This window comes from Protopterus annectens, chromosome 17.part0 (genome assembly GCF_019279795.1).
Source record: "Protopterus annectens isolate FY-2018-M chromosome 17.part0, PAN1.0, whole genome shotgun sequence".
Classification (NCBI taxonomy): domain Eukaryota; kingdom Metazoa; phylum Chordata; order Ceratodontiformes; family Protopteridae; genus Protopterus; species Protopterus annectens.
The window spans coordinates 495,599,667-495,611,834 of record NC_056751.1 but is presented as its reverse complement, the minus strand read 5'-3'; positions in this window follow the sequence as shown (position 1 = coordinate 495,611,834).

Genomic DNA, 12,168 nt, shown 5'->3' with positions numbered 1-12,168 from the left:
CTCACTCTGTCTGCTGGCAGGAACGTTCCAAAGGGCTTTGTTCCCATATTTATCTTTTAGTCAGCTCATCTCAAGCTGCTTGACATTGGAAACTGGCTGACTGTTATATCCTTGGCAGGATATAATCCATATATCTAAGGCTACTGCAGTAGTGATCATTTAAACATTTACAGTTATGGTAAGTTCAACTTATACAAATGTACTTTTTTGAAATTCCACCAAACTGATCTCTCATATTATCAGTTCTGGACCAGAGCTATACTTAAGTTGAGTGGTATGTTCTTATGCCTCTGTTTTGCAATTTGCTGTCAGTTGTTCCTGTTTCTCCATAAAGGTCTAATTATGCCAACCCAGTATATTCATATTACTTACTATTAGCTAATTTCACAGGTTAACAAAATCCACTTGCTTTAAGAAATATGCAGGAAAATAACAATGTTTTTTGACAAGATAATCACCATATTAATATGTATATCATGTATGTTCTAACTTAATATCAGATAATAAGGTGAAACCCATCATTAGTAAAGCATGCCTCATAGTTTGTGATATGCAGTGAACCTTCAGCTCACCTCTGACCTATACAAAATGTGTTATTATACTTCAGTCTCCCAAATACAATGCAATACATTCCAGAAAAAGTTTTAATCATTTTCATAATGCCTCTAAATGCCTCTTGATTTTTTTTAATGTCCACACTGGTAGATAAACATGTTTTACTCTAAGGAATGTTTTACTTATGTGCCTGCTTAGCTCAGCATTTATCATCTGCCATTACCATGCACAATAAAGTATTAATTTTAGGCGATGGCAACCTTGATTATCAAGGCATACTTAAAAACAAATTAACATGACTCATGAGAGCAAAACAGTTAAAGCAGCTAGACAGAAAATGAACCAAAATGCATCAAGCTAAGAATAAACAAAAACTTATTGACATAATCTTTTTCAGTCATATTTTTCAATCCCTGGACATTAAAAATCATATTGCTTACCTTTAAAAATCATAGCAGAAGGCCCACATGAGGCACAGTTTCTAATGTTTTTGAATAGAAGATCCTTGCATACTATACCCAATATCCTTTTTGATAACTAATCTTTGTACAGGCTTATCTTTATCAGGAAGACCAGAAGGAAATCACTAAATCTAGGTGGTGCAAAGCAAATCTGACAGGATAAATCATAGAAGTATCCAAAATTATAGCAGTTAAGAGGAATGTTACCAGCTTTACTGAAAAATACAGCACTCTGTCTTGTACAAACAGATTCATTGTGTGACCACAACCCAATTATCTTTACCTAGTCAAAATAACTATAAATAACTATAATAATAATAATAATAATAATAATAATAATAATAACTATAAATCAAATTTCCACCTAACTATATGTCCACTTGAACTGTCTCAGGAGGCCTTGAAGATGCTCTTATTATTAATGAGTTAATTACATTTATTGAACCCTTTATATGTAGTCATATCTCCTGAAGTAACCCTCTCATTCTTCCTTAACTCCATAATCCCAAGTCAAAATAAATCCTGTCCTTTAAAGACTAGACAACTACAATCTCATAAAATATCATTGACAACAAGACATCTAGAATAATACATAAAATCCAGAGATCCTGCATGCAAAGATAGGGAAAAAAAGACTGCCTGAGTAAACATTAATCAAGACAAGGCATAAGGACATAACTTAATATTTTTGAAATAATATACATAAAAAAACCTTTGCAAGCCCACAATATTGTATTGTTATCCTAAGCAATAAACGTTATCCCATGAAACCTTAACAGCTATACAGTGCAACATGTTTAATCCACTCCAAATCATTCTCAATTCTTTCCTCATTCTAGTCTTCCTTTCAGGCAGTAAGCAAAAACATGTTCAGGAGCTACTAGCAAAAAAAAAAATCAGTTATAATAACCATTTCCACATAATCTATCACTTACTCCATATGCACATATATTTAACCTCTTCCCGGCAACCAACTGCGCAGCTCCACTATCTAAACATGCAGTCATAATGTTATGCCCTAAACCTTTAGCCCCAAAACTACAGATAACATTCACTCTGTTTTGAAAATCTTATTTAGGATCAGATACTTCAGTACCTAACTCATAGATTTCTACACCTAAGCCCATATTCTAAACATCATTGCCACACAGTCAATAAACTGTTCTTCTATTTAAGCAAGGGCCTCATTCCTCAAGACAGCTTTCCCTGCACACTTATAAATAACCAGTATTTGAATTTAAGAATCTGCTATAGTTTAGAATTTGCCATGAAAACACTTACCATTTTCATACATTTGTTATATGTTTTATTGTTTTATATTAAAAGTATGTGTATATTTCTGCTGTGGTAGTTGAGTTTGTTTTCTGTATTGTTTTTGCTTTATTTTTGAGCAGGCTGACCTTTATCTGCAACTTAATTTCATCCCTTTAAGTTTAGAATTTCCCATGCTCTCTAAAAAACACTGACAAGTCACTACAAGACCACCATTTATATGGACTGCAGCCAAACATCATTTGACAAATTAAACTCGACAAACTAATTTTGATTATCAAGTTCATAGGTTCACAGATAAGTATTAGACTAGCTGCCCTTGTGGACCATTTTAAGCCTAGCTAGTTTCCCTTTTTGTGTTTGAAATAACCTATCCCAAATGGTTATAGTTTGACCATACCCATCCCATGGTTGATAAATATATATTACCCATAATAAAAATAACTGAGATCATACCATATATAATTTGAGGGGACCCATGCATGGGATAAACCATTTAGGAGTGCCCTCTGTCCACTAGTAGTATAGTGAGCAGTCCACGGGTAAATTTTCTGTTTTTCTTCTATAGATCTAAGTTGTACTTGAAATTGGTGAGGGATGAACTTTGTTTTATGTGGAAAGGTAGCCTGTTCCACAGCAAGGGTATCCCGTGTGATATATATCTGTCCCTCCAAACCATTCTGTTGATGTTGCAGAAAATGTTTAGATCCCTAGACTGAGTATTTCTGATGCCATTTGACTTGTTTATGTGCAGTAAGTCCATCAGTAATGGGTTGAAGGATGCCTTGTATGCCAAACACAGGTCACCTCTTGGCAATCTGTAGGATACCAAGTATAGTGACAGGGCTTTTAGTTACTCCATGTAGGATATGTTGTTTAGGTCTTATGTCCTTTTAGTAAGGTATCTCTGTGTGGGATTCCAGTTTTTGCAGGTGTCTGGGCAGATACGTGCCAAAGGGAGCAGTATATTCATTGACTAGACTAAATGATGGCTGAGTAAAGGGGACAAAGACATCCCTAGATCTAGATACAATTCCTTTGCTTATAAGCTGTTCAATATAAAAGGACTTTCAACAACAATAGACACGTTGTCCAAAAGATAAGGTCACTTTCCATATAAGTTCCCTAATCTCAAACAACTGGGTTAACTGTCAGGGAAGTATTGTCAAAGTGATAATTCCCTGGGATAGGTGACTTCCCAAAGGATACAATAATACATATGCATATTTTGGAATTTAGTTTCAAACGATTATTTTGACACCTGTTATTTATTGAGACAAAATTTCCTGCAAGATGGCTAACTCATTTGGGGATTCATTTACTGTCATCTGCAAACTTAGCAGGAGCCCTTTTGTATTTGCTTTAACTTCAGGAAAGTAGATGCCAAACAGGAGAGGTCCCAGCACAGAACACCGGGGGACTCCACTGGTGACTGGTCTCTTTGTGGAGGTAACTTCCCCTATTTAGATTATCTGCATTCTATTTGTGAGACAGTTGACAGTCCAGTGGGTGACATAGGGCTTTATTCCCATTTTATTTAGCTTTTCTATTATGCCTGCATGGGGAATTGTGTCAAAAGGTTTGGCCAGGTCAAGGTATGTGGTGTGTGCCATTTTCACATCATCCATTGCTTTGGTGACCTTTACAAAAAATACACCAAGCTGAGTAAACATGACCTGCCCTTGATGAATACAAACTGAGATGGGGCCTGCATTTGGAGGTTCCCTGTGTCTTGATTGATTAATTCCGTAATAGGTCTTTCCATGGCTTTGCATATGAGGCTGGTCAGACTTATGGCTGTATAATTATCTGGATCTTCAGAACCCCTTATGCAGGGTAATGAGTCTAGCTGTTCTCCATTTGATTGGTACAAAATCTGTATGGAGGCTGAGCCTGAACAGTGTTTTTAGGGGTGTGGCAAAATTATGCTTCGTGCTATTTAACTCATTACATCTGTGTGATGCCTCCAGGTGCATCTGCAGTTAACTCTTAGTGACGCCTCTAGGCATCAAATATTGCTTGTTCATATTTGCATCAATAATTCCAAAACCATGCTATGTACAACGTGATAAAAGATTTCATCTTAAAGCTAACACAATGGCAAACTCAACTGCATTAGTATTTGACCTCTGTCTAGTGCAGGCAAGTAGATGGTAACTGTTGTTTTTTTTTTTATGATATTAATTTATATAGATATAATTTTAACATTTTTCTCAATCTCAACAACCAAGTAACACAGACAGAACTCCTTAGCCTCATATGAAAGCTCTCAGCTAGATGAATAACATGCAAATGACAGTATGTGGGCAACTTGAGTGGTTGCTAAGATATTTTAAGCTGTTTATAAAACATTATAAACGTAACTTACTTTATTTACTATGACTTATAAAATTCAGTTTAAGACATAGAACCTAAGGAATGCTACAACTATAAAAATGGTTTGTGCTGAAGAGTTTGGCATTTACATCTCTTTCACAACTCCTGTGGTTCCAGAGATATGAACATTTGTTTGAAATGTGAGGACATAATTTGATTCTGTCAAAAGGCTTAGGGTCCGCCCATTGGAAGTTATAGTGTAAACTTTAGGAGCTCCATTGGAGTGAATGAGTTAAGATGCATCCAGGGATATTGTTAGGAGCCACTGATGCAGTATTTTTAGCTTTTGATAGCACTTTTAGGACTTGATCTTGTGAGATAGCTGGAGGTGAAACAGTTTCAAGTATACCTTGAGGGACAGACGGTAGGGAGAGAGGAGTAAAGTTAGTGCTAAATTTATTGACCAGTAGGTTCACTATGCCTTCAGCCTCAGTGTAGATAACGTCATTTACAGTCAGCTTGGTGCATTGCTGTGTTGTGCTTTTGAGATTACAGACATAAATAAAAAATGACTTGTGATTGTCTTTGGCATGGGTCGCTGTTTTAAAATCTAACTTTGCTTTGGTAAAATCAGTTAAGCTCCTGATTTATTAATTTCAGTGACAAGGGCTCTAACATTCTTGGAATTAATCTTCTTACCTTTGGTCAAAATTCTCTACCTTCTATTACAAAGCTTGATGATAGTATGGTATCACCGGTTTGTTTCTGGCATTTGCTCTGTAGCTGTTTACATGCTGGTATAGTGTGGTGGTGTACATTTATGCATATTCAGTGGAGTTAATTGGGTTTGCTGGGGATTTGAAACTTGCCACTGTATCACTTAGGAATAAGTAGTTTGTCTTAAAGAATTTTCTATAGGTACCCTGGGTGAAAGGGATCTCTGGTTTCAGTTTTATTTCAAAGGAGACGACTTTATGATCAGACCTAACAAATGATGGATATATGCAAGGGATGGTGCAAGATGCTCCCATGTTATTTCCCTTACAGGATGTGCTAACTAATTGTTCCAGGTCATTTGTATTGACAAAGTCCAGGAATCTCTGTGCTTGTGCACTATTGTTGGTGTACTTTTCCCAGTCTATAGTTAGTTTAAATCACCTAGGAAAATGGTATTGGGTTTAATAATGACTGATTCTATTTCCTGTATATAGGCACTGAGGCTTTCTTTCATATTGATGGAGTTCTGTAGCTAGCCAATATATGGAACATGGCCTTTCTGATGGTTATTTGGACATGGAAAAGCTCTAGTGCATCATGATGCTTTACTAGCCTTGATCTGAGTCACTTCTGGATATAGATTGATACACCTCCACATTTGTCCCCTCCTGTGCAGTAGCTGGTCTAAATGTATGGAAGGCATTATACACCTGCACAGCCAGAGTGCTCTCTGCTATGTTAAACCATGTTTCAGTTACTGCACAGATGTCAGTGTCTTCCAGGGTGAAAAGGGCTTGTAGGAAGTGAAGTTTCTTGCTCAGGCTGCTAGCATTGATCAGTAACACCTACATGTTTTCCTTTGTTTTGTTATGTTGATCAGTAATACCTTGGTGTTTTCCTTTGCTTATTTTATGTTAGTCAGTAATACCTTTGTACATTACTGCCTACTGTGATGCTATAAGTTCTCCTTTTATATTTCAATTGTTGTTTATACCAGGTTTATATCATTGTAATCTGTTACAATTGCCCAGTGGACCTAGGTTATACCTGAACAGGGGTAAGTGAACGGTGTGCTTAACTGGTTTACAAATGTAAAAGCAAAATAAATAAACTTAATCAGTCAATAAATAAATAACTAAATAAATAAAATAATACTCCTAAAGATCAGCAATGATACCCCTCTTCATCAGGCCCAAAGATTGAATATGTTACCCATCAAGACAATAGCATTTTATAAGTGCATAATGATCTCAGTTATTTAAGTGTGGTTCTTATAAGGAAACTATCCAATGCTTTAATTTTCTATGATAAATAAATACTTTGTTTTTTGACTACATTGGTTAACACATTAAAATTACTCCACTTCTATAAAGCATTGTTCTTGCTTAACCCCTTCATGGTCACCAGTCAAAGATGAAAACATACTTCAGCATAACCTCTTCTTACAGAAATATGGTATTTGTTCTGTTAATAAAGTCAGAAACATTTCTTCATGCTTAGCCAAAACAAGGATAAATAAAATGAAAAATGAACTGTATATCTATTGTATATCTACAAATATTTGAAAAAAAAAATACTTTTGAACTTATAAAGAAATCCATAAGGAAAGCAACAGCTGGTTTTCCCAGCATTACAGACTTTTGTCTCTATAGTTACCCATTAATAACAAAAAACAAACATAGTAAGTGATCGATACCGGGGGGAGGTCCTTTTTGAGAGAGTCCTGCATGGAGGCTCTCAGACTTCCCACTAATGTATAACTCCAAGTGGAATCAGCCATGTCAGGAACGATCAGATTTTTTTTAATGTAAACCTAGTCTCATCATCATGTGTAGACTAGGTAGGCATTGAAGTGTCCACTGCTCATCCCACATGCCTAGCACACCAAGGCTTAACTGTCCCCTCACAAGATATGGGCACACAGGTTGACAGCAACCTTACCTTTGACCACCATGTCTCCACAGTGGTAGGAAGGGCATTCTATATTGCTCATCTCATAAGTAAGGGCATCGCCTCTAGAAAAAAAGAAATTATAACCTCATTGTACTCTTCCCTCATTAGGTCAATAATTGAGTGGAATGGCCATTTTGGTGTGTACCTTTCCAAACACCTGCATAAATTGGAGAAACCACAAAGGTTCCTCACAAGAAAAATTCAAGGTCTTCAGCATCTGCCCTATGGGGATCATCTGAAATCACTGTCACTTTATTCTGTTTCATACAAACTACTCAGAGGTGATCTCTGCATTGCATACAAGGCAATCTCTGACCCTGCTTTATTGGAAATGCTGCATATCCATAAGTTAAATGGTACACTGGTTACTCGCTTTAAAGACCTTAATCTGGTATGTGGCATTAATAAAACCTGCTGGAGGGACAGATTTTTCTTCCAGAGATTACCAGACCTTTGGAACAGACTCCCACTTCATGTGAAACAGAGCACCCCATTGGACCTCTTCATACACAATTGAGACAATTGGATGAGTGACCATAAATTCACCCCTGGGTTCCACTTGTGTCCCTCTTGGCCACGGACAATATGTGCTGATCATGGAAATAAGGGTAAGAACTTGACTAGGCATGTAAGGGCCCTAGGGCGATTAGCCTAGTAACTTCCTATGTTCCTATGATCCCAACTTCCTTGGAAGTTCTGCCAGATAACAAGATTACTAACTGAGCTCAAGTCTTCTGAACTGTAACCATCACTTCATCCTTCTTTGCTGCTAGGCTGGATCTGTTCCATCATAATATTTTCATTATTCTTTTCTTAACCAGATTACATCTATTGATGCAGATTAATATTTTATTCTTCAGCTTTCCATGCAAAGCTGAACAACGTCTTCCTTCCTCTTAGAAAATGTTTAAAATTAAATTATTTCATACCATGATCAAATAATCATCAAAAAATAAGTATATTATAAAAATTTAAAAAAATTGGGCTTGTATGAATAACTGACCTTTTTTAGAGGTGCTGATTGAAGTAAGGTTTCCTGCCACCCCCAACAACCATCTCTTAAACTCATCTCTTTTTCTGTTTTGCACATGTCCAATTATATGCCCATCAGTCAATTTTGTTTTATCCATACGTATTAGTAAAGAAAATCAATTAGTGACTGAGGTCACTCACATATGTCAATCATGTACATCCATTAAGGATAGAGGGAAACAGGTGCCCCCCCAAACCAACCAAATCTCCTACTGCATCCTCTCATTTCTTGTGTACGTTTTACTTATCATTTCCATAGGTTCATAGGTCCATAGGTTGGTACTAGGCTATCAGCCCTAGGGCCTATACAAGCCTAGCCATAACAATTCCCTGGATATTTCTTCCCGCAATATTTACTTCTCTGGATCCCTGTCTAGCAGGGTTACTGACATGATCCCCAGAGTGAATTTCCTATCTCCCATCCAATCATATAGGTTCATAGGTTGGTATTTTTTTTCCATTCGCACAAAATTCTCAAGTTAGAAATATACTGCCTCACATTTTGTCTTACTAAACCAGGCATATTAGTGTAAGTATTAGATCCCACCCACTCTCTATCCAGATGGTGAGATTCAATAAACATTCTTAATATAAGTTCTACATTAAGAATAATAATAACAATTGCTCAGATGACATTACTAGTAAGAGATAGACTAGGTAATTTTGTATAACATTAATAAGATAGGACCATACTGTCCATCTTTGAGTCATCCCAGTTGTATGACAATGCTGTATTGTGTCTGCAATATACAAGCTACAAATATCATTATTTCCTCGTCCAATGTGGATGTCCTAAATATATTCAGTTTCTTTAAAGGAGGCAGTTTCAGGTTCTCAGCTATCTATTTTATTGCTCATCCCTCCTCCAGGGCCTGCACTGATATGTCAGTTTCCTCCTCTCTTTTATGATCATATTTAGTTTACCTTACAAACTGGCAAAAGTCTTAAATTCACTAGGGAAATACGATCTGAAAGTTTCCTGATAAAACGTTCTAAACTTTGGCTTTTTCAGTTGATATTCTCTTATTGATACCAACAATCAACATTCTTGCTTTTTCCTTTGAGAACTGGAATCTTTGTAGAAGACTATTCATTTTTTCAAATGCTACAGATTTTCCTGCAACTGTGCAGTTTCTTGCAGAATGTTACTGCTAGTGCAAAATTTGTTATTTTACCTTATACACCTCAAATCTCACCACAATTTTTTTGGCTGACATTCCATTTGCAATATGAGCAAAATGTCTATGTGCACATGCATTTTATTCTGTCTCATCTGCAAGCCAGTATGACAATGTATCTTTTATATATGCCACAAAATCTTGTTTATCTTCCTTTTTTAGCATTCCTAGAATTTGCATATTCTTTCTCTATGCTCTGTTCATGGTCTGCTTGTTTTTCTATTAATGTTTCTAGCTCAGTTAATGCATAGAGAGATTTCTATAAGCCTTAGTTCTCTTGTTATAACTCATTAACTATGGTTCACTTTCACCCACTTATTTTAAAAGCATTGCAAGTTTCACTTTAAAGCACATTTAGTAAAAAATCAAATCTCTGAAATACAAAAATGACTGAGAACATATATTCTGGCACCCACAACATCACAGGAAATCAGTTTGATACCTGTTTTGATATTATGCAAAAGTCAAGAGTAATCAGTTCCTATATATTGTGTTCCGGTGGTCAAGGACTTGGCTGAATATCACCCTAATAAAGAGTTCCAAAGAGATTTGTTGATGTTAAATAAGGAGTGATTTTATTTTCAGGAGATGTTTATCCTAGTGAAAGTTTTTTTTTTAAGTCTAGTCCTATACTTGCCCCAGGTGTCATGCTTGCTTTATTGTGAAAGAGAGGGCTCTTTTTTAACTTGTTTATTGAAAAACAACCACAAAAGTACACATCTTCCAAGGCGTAATATTATGCAAATAAAAAGAATGGGAGTGTAACGTGATGATTCCTTAAGAGTTTTGGGAGAAAAATTAGGACTCAGAAGTATGAAAAATGCATTTGTAGTCCCAGCTTAGATGAATCAGAGAAGAACACTTTCTTGGGCTGTCAGTTTGACAATAGTTGCACCAAACATCAACAAATCAGAGGGGAAATGAACAGTCTGTGAATATATGCAAGGCAAAGGATCAAAGGAATCAAAGTGTTATGGATGTACAGCAGAAAATATAAATTGGACAAGATTAATGAGTTTTACTTCAATCACCATTCAGAATTAATTTATAAAATTAATTTCTTCTGTAATCTTAGCATGTGGAGACAACAGAGCAGAACAGGCATGCTAGAAACCCTTTGCTTTGAGCTTCTAGAATGGGAGAAATATTTAGGAAAACGGCAGTTTGTGTCATTCAAATGTTGACTGAAGTGATTAAATTCTCATTAAGAATAATAGAATTGCAGTTATGTGAGACTTTGCATGAACAAATGATACAGGGAAAGAAAGAGAAGATATATCTGCATCTGGATGAGTTTGTGCATGAGTAAGTTACTAGAAAAAAATTACAGAAAGACATAGCAGACTATCACAGAGAAAAAAGAATCCAAGTCTATATCCCAGACAGTTACCATGGCTTTGCAGTCTTCTGTAGAGTAAATATCATGCAGCAGAAGAGGGAAGAATGACACACAACTTCAGATGTAAATAAAGAAATTAGATATTCTGAACAAGAAAGTGATCAATAATGTGAGCAGACAGGTGGCTCAGAGGTAATGCAGTAATTATATGTATTAAAGGGAATTGTGGGATGTGTTATGAATTGATAATAGATCAGGAGAAATATCAAATTACTGTGAAAAATCTGGGTGAACAATTTGCTAAGTTTTGTAAGAACTGATAAAATGGGCAGAGAGACAGACAGAGAGAGAGAGAGCTATTACAAAGAAAAGGCAGAATAATTATCTGCGAAGAAAGCCAGAGTCTTGCAATTGTGCTGTAAAAAGGGAAAGTTCATAAGGCAATACTGTAACCTCCAAGGAGACAAACTGTCTTCTAAGTATCTTTGTAACTGAATAATAATGGGATTTGTATTGCATTATGTGGCTATTGATGAAGTAGTCACCCTATTGTTATTAAAACCGAGAGGTTTTTTTTCTGTGAATTGGAATGAAGATTATAGGAGAGCTACAATATTCATTGTGAGATTCTACGTCTGTTCATCACAAAATTGGTCTAGAGGCAGTTCCTCCTTAAAGTAAACATAATAAGCAGAGTTCCTAGTTAAACTATCAGGATATTGTTCAAAAATATTTTTTTAATTGTGAGACAAATATTTCTTCCAACAATTTTCATAGCTATACTGATGTTGTCTGTATAAGAGTACTGCTACAAACCTTTTTATTTTCTCTGGCTGCTCTCTCCTGTAATTTTAATGATGAGGAGAGCACCTTTTATTTATTTATTTATTGTTTAACAGTTCCTACTTGATATAGAGACTTGGCTGATCTATCTGCTAACAGTAGACACTGACTGGGCTTTAAATTGCATCTGTTAATGAGTAGATGTGAGATAAGCTGGCATCTTGCACTGATGCAAAGATGCACAGATGTTTGTTATTACTGTGATTACAAGAATTACAGCAATTTGGGTTGCAAGGGTTGTCTTACTCTAAGCTCTACTTTCATTATTTAGGTTAGCAACATTACTTTTATTTGTGTTACATTTCAATTGAGGATTGCATTAGTCATTGGTAGTAGCATTATTAAGCCACTTGTCTATTTTTATTTATTGAATCATTATTAGTCTGCAAAACACTACATAACTTTGCTTGTAATGATTATGAATAGTTCACCGGTGGATGATAACTATTTGGTTAGATATACCTGTCATGTAAATCCATTATAAATATGGATAATTTAAACA